This window comes from Corvus brachyrhynchos, unplaced genomic scaffold (genome assembly GCF_000691975.1).
Source record: "Corvus brachyrhynchos isolate BGI_N302 unplaced genomic scaffold, ASM69197v1 scaffold424, whole genome shotgun sequence".
Classification (NCBI taxonomy): domain Eukaryota; kingdom Metazoa; phylum Chordata; class Aves; order Passeriformes; family Corvidae; genus Corvus; species Corvus brachyrhynchos.
The window spans coordinates 1108312-1120014 of record NW_008237953.1 but is presented as its reverse complement, the minus strand read 5'-3'; the positions used below and the strand labels follow the sequence as shown (position 1 = coordinate 1120014).

The 11703-nt window shown below is 36.4% G+C and overlaps 1 long non-coding RNA gene across 2 annotated transcripts in view; it reads left to right on the top strand.

Annotated features, from left to right (window-relative positions):
- Positions 1-4898: 4898 nt before the first annotated feature.
- Positions 4899-11703, top strand: part of LOC108446515 — a 35563-nt gene continuing 28758 nt past the window's right edge. For both annotated transcript variants that reach the window (XR_001861724.1, XR_001861725.1), the window contains exon 1: positions 4899-5159. This is a non-coding gene — a long non-coding RNA (uncharacterized LOC108446515). The remainder of the gene's footprint in view (positions 5160-11703) is intronic.

Genomic DNA, 11703 nt, shown 5'->3' with positions numbered 1-11703 from the left:
CATGGCCATGCCGCCACACGCCACGCTGCCACATGCCGCCACACGCCGCCACACACTGCCACACACCGCCACACGCCAAAGAGTACAGAATCCCGTGGATTATAATATGCTGTGGCCCAGGTGGGAATGCCCACATGTCTCCTCCTGCAATACTGAGGGTCTGTTGCATCATCTCTGATGCTCAGTCTGGGGACCCCTTTGAGGGGGGCTCCTGTGATGGGCCATGTCACCCCTTTTGCTGTGGATAAGCTTTTGACCACAGGCTTTTCCAAGATACCCAGAGCCTCTCCTCCCTCCGCCCTTTGGTGGAGGGTCTGTTCGAGCCTGGCAGGCTGTGGTCTCCATCTTGGAGGTGTTAAGCCTGTGCTTTGTGAATGTCCCCAGCCCTGAGTTGTTACTTTATCTTATCTTCATCAGCGAGCAGTGTAAGGTCTCAGTCAAGGGCCCCATTCAGGGTGCAATAGTCTTTTTTTGCAGCTTTTGTAATACAGTTTTAAAAATCCTCCAAGAAAATGTTTAAGTCATAAATTATAATATTTCAGTCTCTGACAGAAGCAAAACCTTGTGACTTTTGTTTTGATTTTTTTCTTAAATATGTCATCACAGAAGTGTTACCAGCCTCTCTCACTGATCCAGCTTTGGCCAGCAGCATGTCCATCTTTCAGAGCCATCAGAGATTGGCTCTGCTGCACGTAGTGGAAACTTCCAGGAGGTTCTCACAGGAGCCAACTCTGTGGCCCCCCTGCTACCAAAAACTAGGCCGAGCAAAAACGATACAACAACACAGCTCGGTGTCATTGGCAAACTTTCTGAGTGTGCATTCGATCCCACTCTCCATGTCAGCAACAAGATGTTGAACAGTATCTGCCCCAACACCAACCCCTGCACGACACTACTCATCACTGGTCTCCATATGGCCAGCGAGCAGCTGACCACAACTTTTTGTGTGTGGCCATCCAGCCTGTTCTTTATCCACTGAGTGGTTCATTCATCAAATCCATTTTTTTCCAATTTAGACACAAGGATGTCATGTGGCATAGTGTTGAGCACTTTGCACAAGTCCAGGTAGATTATGTCAGTTCCTTTGCCTCTACTCACCAATGAATGCTCTAGCCCCATCAAAGATGGCCACCAAATTTTTTAGGCATAATTTGCCCTTCATGAAGCCTTGATGGTTGTCACCAATCACATCTTTGTTTTCCATGGGCTTCAGCATAGTTTCCAGGAGAATGTGCTCCATGATCTTTCCTGGCACAGAGGTGAGACTGACTTGTCTGTAGATACCTCAGTGTTCAACATTTTTGAAATGAAGGTTATACTTCCCTTTTTCCAGTCATCGGGAAATTCACCTGAGAGCCACAATTTTTCATAAAGGATGGATAGTGGCTTAGCCAACTTCATCTGCCAGTTCCCTCAAGACCTGTAGATGAATATCGTAAGGTTCCATGGACTTGTACTCATTTAGGTTCCCTAGACAGTACTATTTATACATCCACTATTACTCAACATTACTGATTGTTTACACTGTATTGTTGTCAACAGCAAGTCTAGCAATTAGGTTACCATTACACCATGCCAAATCCAATGATCATAGCTTCATGTTATAAGTGTTATATAGTCACAGTATATTCCCACAAACTATTGGCGTCACATACATTGAAACATTTAATTTAGATTATGTATTATGTAAATTTCACCCAGTAATGAGACTTCATTTATTGTAAATTAGAGAGTACACCTGATCAATCAAACTATTGGATTTAAAAATAGAGAACAAGAAAGGAAAAGAGAGACACAAAGGGAGAAAGGAAAAGCAAGCAAAAGAGAAAGGGGGAGGGGGGAGGAGAGGAAGGAGGAAGGATACAGCAAGAGAGACAGTCAGAAAGAGAGTCAGGGACAGACAGAAATAGTAGACAGAAAAACATGACAGAGAAAGAAAGGGCTGAAGTGAAAAAATTCTACTGACTTAAAACCAACTAGCTATGACAACAGTGCAATCTTCCAATAATTTAAAATTATAGTTGTATTTTATATTTACAGTGTTGCAAACAGAGATAATGTTAATTGAAGCAGCTTTAAAAAATTGTTATTGCAGTACAAAGTTGTTCACTAATCAGTAGTCCTAAAAAGCAGGGAATTGATGTCCTCTGATTTTCTTTTCTTTTAGAGACATTAATTTCAGCACCACAACTGTAGCTTCTGTTAACAGCTGTCATCTGTACATTATTGACATGGGGACCATCACAGTTAGGTGAGTGATAAATGTAATAAAAGAGAGGGAGTGTAAGGAAATTAGAGAAGCTTTACAAGTCACTCTATGAGGGGTCATTAAAAAGTACTGAAATTCTAGATTATCTTTTGGATTTTCTTACATGGTTTTCTTCAATTTGTGAAGTACTTTCTTTTCTTTGAAGTGCTGTTGAAATGCAAAATTTTGTCCGTGATGTAGTATCTATAGGGACTGAACCATACTTTAGTCACAATAGTTCCTTATACCAGCTTGAAACATCAAACTCAAGTGAAACCCAGTTACAAGAATTATGAAATCTAGTAGATTCATGGTGATTCTGCCCATGCTATGTCAAGAGTGTAGGCTGTTGTATGACTGGGTTTTTTTGTTTGTCAGTTTATTAATTTATTCTTATTTTTGCCATATTATTTTCTTATTTTCCTAAGGCATTATTGTAGGTAAATCAGCAGAACGGCTGACTATCTGATATCCCACTGCGATAAGTAAGACTACCACAGCTGGGAAAAAAAAAGATACAAAGAATAACAAATAATTTTCTGAAGGAATCCAGAACATCTCCTTCCCCATATTTATAGTATTCTTGGGATGAACAACAATTCTGATCATAAGGAGTAGTCCTTAATAATCTTTTGGATCCAGTATGTAGTGTTTTGTTTACTGATTCTATAATGATTCTAGTTTCTTTTCACTGCTACCATACCAGCAGAGGAATTTCTATCATCTTCCTGGGAGTTGTACTTGGCCAAACACAAGCACTAAGACTGAGAATATTATGATGTAAAACCAACATCAGTACTCTACTGTTTTGTCCTTCTTTCTTTTATTAATTTCTATCTTAAGGTACATTTTTCCAAGGTGTCTCCTGATAACCTTTCCCATGTCCCTCTAGTAAAGCCTTACAAGAATTATTCTCTTGTTTGTCTATACGGTAATTTATATTCTTTATCATGATGAAGGCTTATCCCATTTCCACTCCTTTTTCCATCACCAGTTGGAGTCTAGGTTAGACTAGAAGAAATCTGTATTGTTGTATTCTGTTCATCCCACAGAAGAGTCAGCCTTCAACATCATTATGCTTCCAGTGTATGAACTTACAAAATGAAATCGCCTGAAACATGGCAAATATTTTTCATATCTCCTTCCACCTGCATTTGCTTTCACAATCCTAATTTTGAGAATATTATTGGAAGCGTAACTTCACATGTATTTCTGGTTCCATATTTTATCCCTTGAAGAAATTAATGGGCATTATTCTGTGTTTGGCTGTGTGAAAACCTCTAAAAAGCTTTCTACCAATATACTAGTTATTTCAACTAAATGCTTATTAGATTTCATGTCTTTTTGTTTGTTGGTCAACTTTATTATTCTTTCTGTGTATGTCAAATCTTGCTAGTTGATAAAAAAATTAAAATAATTTCTTGCTTTAGTCCTTCCAACAAGATTGTTATACAAAACTTTCACGACATTATCCTTTTATTTATTTTTCTAATTTTAAATTCTTATTTCCCAAAGCCTCTGAGTCTTACTAGTTAATTTAACTCAACTATGCAACACATATATAATAAACCACTTTACTTTATGCAGCCTTCTTTGTCCTCCTTATTATAATTTACAAGTCATTGATGAGGAGCTTCAGATAGCAATCAGGTAAGAAAACACAAGTTAGAAAGGAGACAAAACTACAAGACACTGTGGTGACAAACAATAATCACGAATAGGAAGAAAAGAGTGTGGCAACAGAGTTATGACAGTGACAACTAATTATCAAATTTATGCTTTTTCCTTTTTTTTTTAAATGCATAGGTATAATCTGTATCAGGAAGAACAAAGCTCCAATTATGGACTCTTTGTAATTATTTAAAATATTTCTGTGGAGTTCTTCTAATATTATGGTTTTTTTAAAACTGGAAAATTTATTGTTACATTGCATTTCTCCCTTCCACTCTCTATGTTATATCCTCTCTGCAGATTTCTTTTAAAATTCTTTTAGTGAAATGCTGCATAATCTTGTGCCCTCAATTTTATTTTCTTTATTCCCCATTGATGGCATGTCTGGAAATTTACTCAAGCAACTTTCCAGAACTCATACTGGAATCTGGTAGTTTGGTTTTCTATCTTTTTAATTGTCACATTCACTCAGAATATGACAATTTTAGCCCTACAAAGTGTTATTCCTGGGAATCTTTTTATATGCAATCGCTAGAAAAACTTAATGTGGGTTTCTTTTGAGAAGCCTCTGGTGGGAAGGCTTGCTTTCTCTTCAAATAAAATAATGGCGGTCTAGTTCAATTTCTGACATTTTATTTCTTTATTCTGAAAATCAAGTTAAAATAATTACAAATAAATCACTATTAATTGACTAATTATGAGTAACTACTCAGCTCTAGTGTCTTCAGTGCTGATTAACGTGTTGCTGCCTGTCCGAAAGGCCGCCCAGCCCCGGGACATGCCCAGGCATGTCCAGACTTGTCTCTGCCATGTGCTCTGAATCCCCTTTATTCCAAGCGCAGGTAGAATTTGAAAATAGCATGGACTCCCCTGAAACAGAGTCCAATCAGCTGGTTACCACGGGCGCACCCCTGTTCTCCCCTTTCCCCTCCCCCAAATAAAGGCAGCCCAACACAACTCACCTGCCCCTTTTTCTCCTGCTTCTCCCTTCTGTGAACAGGTTCTCTCGTTCCCTCCCTGGATGGGACGAATAAAGAAAACAGGAATACAGGCACAGAGTCAGGGTTATATTTCTACCTCTTTGCTTCTGCTTGTGACGATAGCCTAACAGCTATCACTTGCCGCGTTTCGGAGCCACCAAGCTGCCAGATTGCCCATGCTGTCTCTCCAGGCAGTTCGAGGCATTCCAGGGCATGGAACGGTGAGTCTGCCGACTGAGCGAGCAGTGAATTCTTGTCAGGTATGTGAGGTTCTAGCTTTTCCAATGTTACTGGAATAATTAGTCCTAAAATACTGACATGTATATACTAGTGAAAATTTCATGGTAACAGTAAAACAGGTTAATTATACCGCAAAAACTGCTGAAGAACTTAGGTTGCTACTAGGTTGTTTTGCCCTTCCTAGTCAAATATAATAATTTACTAGAATAGAATAGGATAGTTAAGTTCCAAGTCAATTTGGACAGTTTTGAGCAATCTGATCTATAAAAAGATTAAAGATGTCTCTCCATGGCAGAGGTGTTGGACTAGATAATCTACAAAGGCCCCTTCTGACCCAAACCATTCTGGATTCTGTGATTAAAGCACTTTCGCTTTATGTGGAATAGTACAGAGGACAGTTAAAAAAACCCTTACAATTAAGCTTAATTTCAAGCTATATAGAGTTACAAAAAACCTAAATACCACTTAAAGGAAAACAAATAATATTATTACAAATATACTTCATAATTAAAACTACAAATACTCTGACATTTAAAAAAATTAGTTAACAAAGTAATCTTAAACTTCTTTATTATTGTATAACCAAATGACCTCTTCCATAAGCACGATATTTAATACAAAATGCTGGTTAATTCATAAAAGCTGTGAAAATAAGAAATTATGACAACTACCCTTTCCTTCAGTAAAAATACTGTAGGATTTCTACTTCTATCACCAAGGTTTAAGGCACCCTCAGAATAACTTGTCATCATATTAATTTTTCTCAGCTGTCTTCAGTTACTGAATTTTTCATCATACTGAGGGGTGTTGGTCAGGTCTTTGTAAGCATCAGTGATAACAATCTAGAATCATGCAGGATGGCAGTTGTGGGAGAACTGATCTACCTGTGTTCTGTAATAATATATTGATGCCTGTGAGATGACTAAAATGTGTGCTGCCGTATCTATTGACACAATTTTACAAAATAAACTGAAGAAATGCAAGAAACATTTGAAAGAAGAAGGAAATTTTGAGGTTAAGGGAACTAAAATTCTCATCTCTCTATATTGTGATGTTATTGAAGGAGCTAAAGAAAGTGGTTTGCTTACTGAAAACAACTTAGTAGGAAATGTAGAGTGTAAATAATAAGGAATTATTGCATTACTTAAAAGGCAGGTGATGCAAACATGAACAGAATGAATGACACACAGAACAACTGCACAGAGGAAAAAAATGTGTTCTCTTAGGCAGCACTAAAACACAGAGCCTGTAAGGTCACTTGAGTGAAAAACTTAAAGAAGCGTCCAACAACCTGCCTGGAAAGTTCAAGCAAGTCAAACTTTTCACACAGCAAAGGGACAGAAATCATCGTGTGTCAAAAATAAGTTGTCATTTGGGGTCAAGGGGTTAAAGAGAGAAATACTGATGGAGAAGTGATCAACATTGTGCAAGAGTTTGAAAACTTGAAATTGCATAACTGAATTTCAAGAATATTGTTACAGGCAAGGCAAGATTTAGCTAGAAACCAGTTTATAAATAAAGGAAAAATGACTAAATTGCACACTTTTTCCTGTTGCTTTTCTTATGGGTTACTTTCTTTTCTGCTGTTTAATTTATGAATTTATTTTATTAGATTTTGTGGAATTACAGGTTCTTCTTGGTGGATCTACACTAAGTGGATCTACACCTTATCTCTACCTAATATTTATCTAGCTGTTAACATAGTTTACAGACCCATATTTATAAACATCTCTATACATATGCCTGGATAAATTCATACTCGTTATCCAACTAAAGTAAAGGAAGATGAAATAGAAAATACAACTGCAATCAAATGCCATTTGAACAGCTATAAGGCTATCAAGATTGAATTCTGCATGGAAAGGGAGAATAAAGAAAAGGTTCTGGATTCTGTATTTCTCTTTCACTACTCCATAAAATAAGACTTATTTTAGAAAACTTAATATAGACTTATCATCTTAAACACTATAACCTACAAAACCCTTTAGTTAAAAAATTTTGGTACTTAATTTTAACCAGACCGAATATTAGAAAAAGAGTTTCAACAAGTCAGAATGACACCATTCCATGTACTCAAGGCCAGCTGGTAGAAAGGCTGAAGATGGGTTCCCAGAAGCCACATGCAAACAAAGCATGTGCTCCATGTACATACATACAGCTGGCTGCATAGATCACAGACAGATGCATTCAGATGACTCACAGACGTGTAGACAGCAACAGTCTCAAGTTTACAAGCGTAGACAGCTCCTCTTTCTGGCTGAGCAAGATAAGGGCCCATAAATTACAGTAGACATCCACATTTGTATGAGCTCGGCCTCTCCAACAGCCTGGTTCAGATCCACAGCCTGCCCAGTAAGTTCATTTGTATCTCAGTCTACCCAGTTCCTGGCACTGGCTCATACAATCCCCAAGACTCACTGCAGCTTCTGGTGCAGACCACTGTAAACACACATACGTGCAGAGTTGAGTAAATAAGGAACTAAAGTTACTATCCATCACAATTAAAATTATCTTATGCAGTAGAATATAGGAAATTTACAAATTTCTTAGTCAACAAAGAATCGTATTCTTTTAGCCTGAGCCCTACATTGCAATTTTGAAAGGATAAAGAGCAGAGTTTAGAAATAAAAGTGGGAGTGGCAGCTATAGACAAAAGCAGTATCAAACTGACACTCTTTTCACTAAGGCAATAAGTCTATTTATTAGTGCCCTTAGTTTTCTTCCACTAAAATCAATAGCAAAGACTACATTCATTTCTATTGCCCTACACTGAGAATACACAAAATAATCTTTTTCTGTTAACAGTTTTTTTCAGACAGTTGGTAGCACTTGACAGTTTGGTGAATCTGTTTGACATTTTGCTTTTTCCAGATTAAGAAAGTTGCAAAGTAAGCTATTTTACTATGCAAATTTGTATTACTTGTTGATGACAAAAACAAAATTTCCAAGAAATATATTAGAACTTACATATTAGTGATTTTTTTAATAAAAACAAAAATTAATATGAAATATTTATATAAACATGCACTTTTTCAAAATTATGGGGTTAAAACATACTTCTAACAAGCATGGTAAAATGTGTATACACAGAGTGTGATAAAGAAGATAACCTGAGGAAACTTCCACATGGCTGTTTAACAGAAGAAAAAAAGCAAAATATGAATAATCTACAGTTCATTTCTTAAAGGCATTTCCTTTCTATGGCTAGCCTGTTTCCCTCTATCACAAAGGACATGCAGAACAAATCAGTGCCTGGTTCTTGAGGTCATCCTTTTCAAGATATGTTCATGAATTAATTCCAAGTTGATTTAGAAATGAAAGTATCTTTTCTTCCTTATAAACATATGTAAGTTTAGTTAATATTTAACAAAGAAAATAGGGTATTATTTTTTTCCTGTATCTGACTTTCAGAAGAAACTAACTTCTCAAGTTGTTCTCAGAAATACGTCCATAGTTTCAAATTGAACTGAAATAATTTATCGATTAAGTAAACAGTCCACAGTGTAATTATGTAGGAATATTTTTCATCATCATTACTGAAAAAGTCACCCAATATTTTACAGGTCAAAGTACAGATAATTTCAAGTTCACTTCCTGAAACACAACTTTCAAACTAACGTTTCATATCGTTCAAGGATCATTCACTTTATGATACCCTCACCCTTGAAACCAGAATATTCCTAGATAGTTGTAGCAGAGGTGTGTTTCTTGTCAGTAGTTGCATGAAAGAGAATCATGAGGAACAATTTGCTGGTTTGGTTTTTTTACCCATTCCCATGACCAGAGGTCAAAAACGTTGTGTGGGCAGAGTTATCCCTCTAGAGAACAAAGAGGCTCATACAAATACAGCTTTTAACTTGGTGAATGCTGACTATTTCTGCTGACTCTGTTGAAGAGTCTTAGCAAACCAAACAGCAAGCCATGATCTTATCCAATTTAACTTGTTGAAAATGGAAGAACTTTAACTGGTCTGGGCACTGTTTTCATCAGCTAGACTGAGCTCCAAAATATTTACTCATACTGGTGATGTTATCCATATGACAAACTTGAAAGAAGTCAATGGGATTATATAGTCATTACCAGCAACAACTCATTTTCATTCTAAAAAATGGAAATGATTGCGTGTTTTTAAATATGTTTCCTCCTTTTTTTTCTCACATTAAACTGGGTGTATTCTCTTCCTTAACCATGATTTTAACCAGAAAGAATAAGAGTATGCTATAGATTTTTCTTTGAAAAAGATCCCTTTTTTTTATAATAGCAGGTATTAAACCCCTAAATCCACAAGTAATGTTTGCTGGCTGGTCAAAAATTTGGTTTGCAAGGAAAATACTATAGGAAAGCTGCCTGCAAAGTGAGTATTCCTTTTAATGTTCATCTTCCAATAGAGATCATTGTGGTATGATTTTATCAATGTTGTTTGACATGCCGAGATCATAACTGAAAAAGGTCAGTACTTAGGATACTTTGGCCTAATATTAGTCTTAACTGCAGTTCTTGTATGCAAAAAGTTAAATAATCAGTAGAAACTAATCAGTGTAAGATGGAAGCAGACCTATGTGCCAATCAGTTGTTCACACACACACACAAATGTACACGGAGCCACCACAAAAAAAAAAAGAAATAGCCCTTTGTGTTCAAGAGAAAAAATGAAAGAATATCGCTTTGTTGGCAGATAGACTTTTGAGGACTTGTATTTTAAACAGCTTTCCCTCAGGGTGTGTATTTTAAAATTTTTGAAAATACAACAGCAGAAAATTCTTGTATGGGCATTAAGCCTTTGACAGAATACAAAATAAGAGAGACAATTTAATATTTTTTTCTCATTTCCTTCAGATGAATAGTAATATTTCCACCATCTAGAAAGCTCCAGGTCTTGCCTCATCCCATGAAATAGGTGAAAACTATGTCTTGAAAGACAGTAGGTTATAGCTCTCTAATCTTTGGTGTTCCTTTCAAAGAAGTTGTTATGTAAAGGTAAAAAAAAAAAAAAAGGTCTTTCAAAGAAAAAAATGCTTCTTATTCTTATAGGATCAGCTATGTGATCATTTTAAATTATTGCTGCTTATACAGTGGGATGGAAGGAGAAAACATGAATTGTAATAACTCCAGAGTACATCCTACCAAGCATACCCTTTAAAATACAAGAGGACAGACACTATTGGAAAGAAGTAAGGAAACTTATTGGACCATGTGAAAACAAATGTAGTAGTACCAGAAGGTCTCATAGAAATAGTTTTGTATAAATATTTTTGTTTAAAATGGTTCCAGCTCTGGATTATGTTCCTGTCACTATTAGCTAAGCTCCATAAAGTGCTAAATACCCATTTGTTCTAGCTGAGAAAATAGTCTAATAGTTTCCCATTTGGTATGTGTGGTTGTGAGCTAGCATCTATATGGCAACTTGGCTGTAAGGTCCACAAGACAAAATCCAATTTGAAATCAAAGGGATCAGATATGAGATCATCCTGATTTTCTCAATTCAGTTGTTCAGTTAATATCTTGATCACTAGTAAATCAACAGAAAAGAAATCTTCATAGCAGGAAATAGGAAGGACAATTAAATGCCCTCGAACAATTATAGAGTTGAAGATTAAATTTTAAATCCAAAATCAACATTTTGATTCTTATTTTCACTTGTTACAGATTTTGTCCTTTACTTTGAATCGTACATATATATGATTCTGGTAGTGCTGTATTTTCTCAACCTTAATTTAAGTGAATCATAAAGTCTGTGAAATTAGATTATTTTAAGGGAATCAAAGTAAATGGTCCACCTACTTTTTTTGGAATTAATGTAGATTAGACCTATTTTTCCAAAGTCTTAAATTATAAAGTACAAGGAGGTGAATGGTGCCTCAGCTCTTAAAAATTCTTTAAGGTATAAGGTGATTAGCGAGAGTTGAAACTTCAATAAAGGTTTTTTGAGAATTCATGCCAAACAGAGCAGGAGAGGCCTAAAGCTGTAAGATTTTATACTTATGCGTATTTAATTGACACATTCACTTAACACCAATTCATTTAACTGATAACTATCTATTTGGAAGTCATATGGGGCCAATTCTCCTCCAGGTTACATTGCTTTAAATCAGAGTAATGGCATTCAAATTAACGGGCTTAGTCACATTAGTGATGGTTTTTTATATGAATAATTCTTTCCAGAAATCGTGTCTTTAATTACAATTTTTTTAAAACACATATATAGATATGTTTGTCCTTTAAAGATTCTGTGGTAATTTGATTTCAGTGCAGAGGAAAGTTATGCAGAAATCTTGTTGAGTGCCATCATGTGTCACGTACAGGACAACCAGGGGATCAGGCCCAGCCACCACGGGTTTGTGAAAGGCAGGTCCTTCTTGACCAACCTGATCTTCTTCTGTGACCAGGCATCCAAGGAGGCCAATGGCATCCTGGCTTGTATCAGGCATAGTGTGGCCAGCAGGATTAGAGAAGGGATCATCCCTCTGGACTTGGCACAGGTGAGGCCACACCTTGAATCCAGGGTTCACTTTTGGTCCCATCATGTCAAGAAAGACATTTGAGTGCTGGAGGATGTCCAGAGAA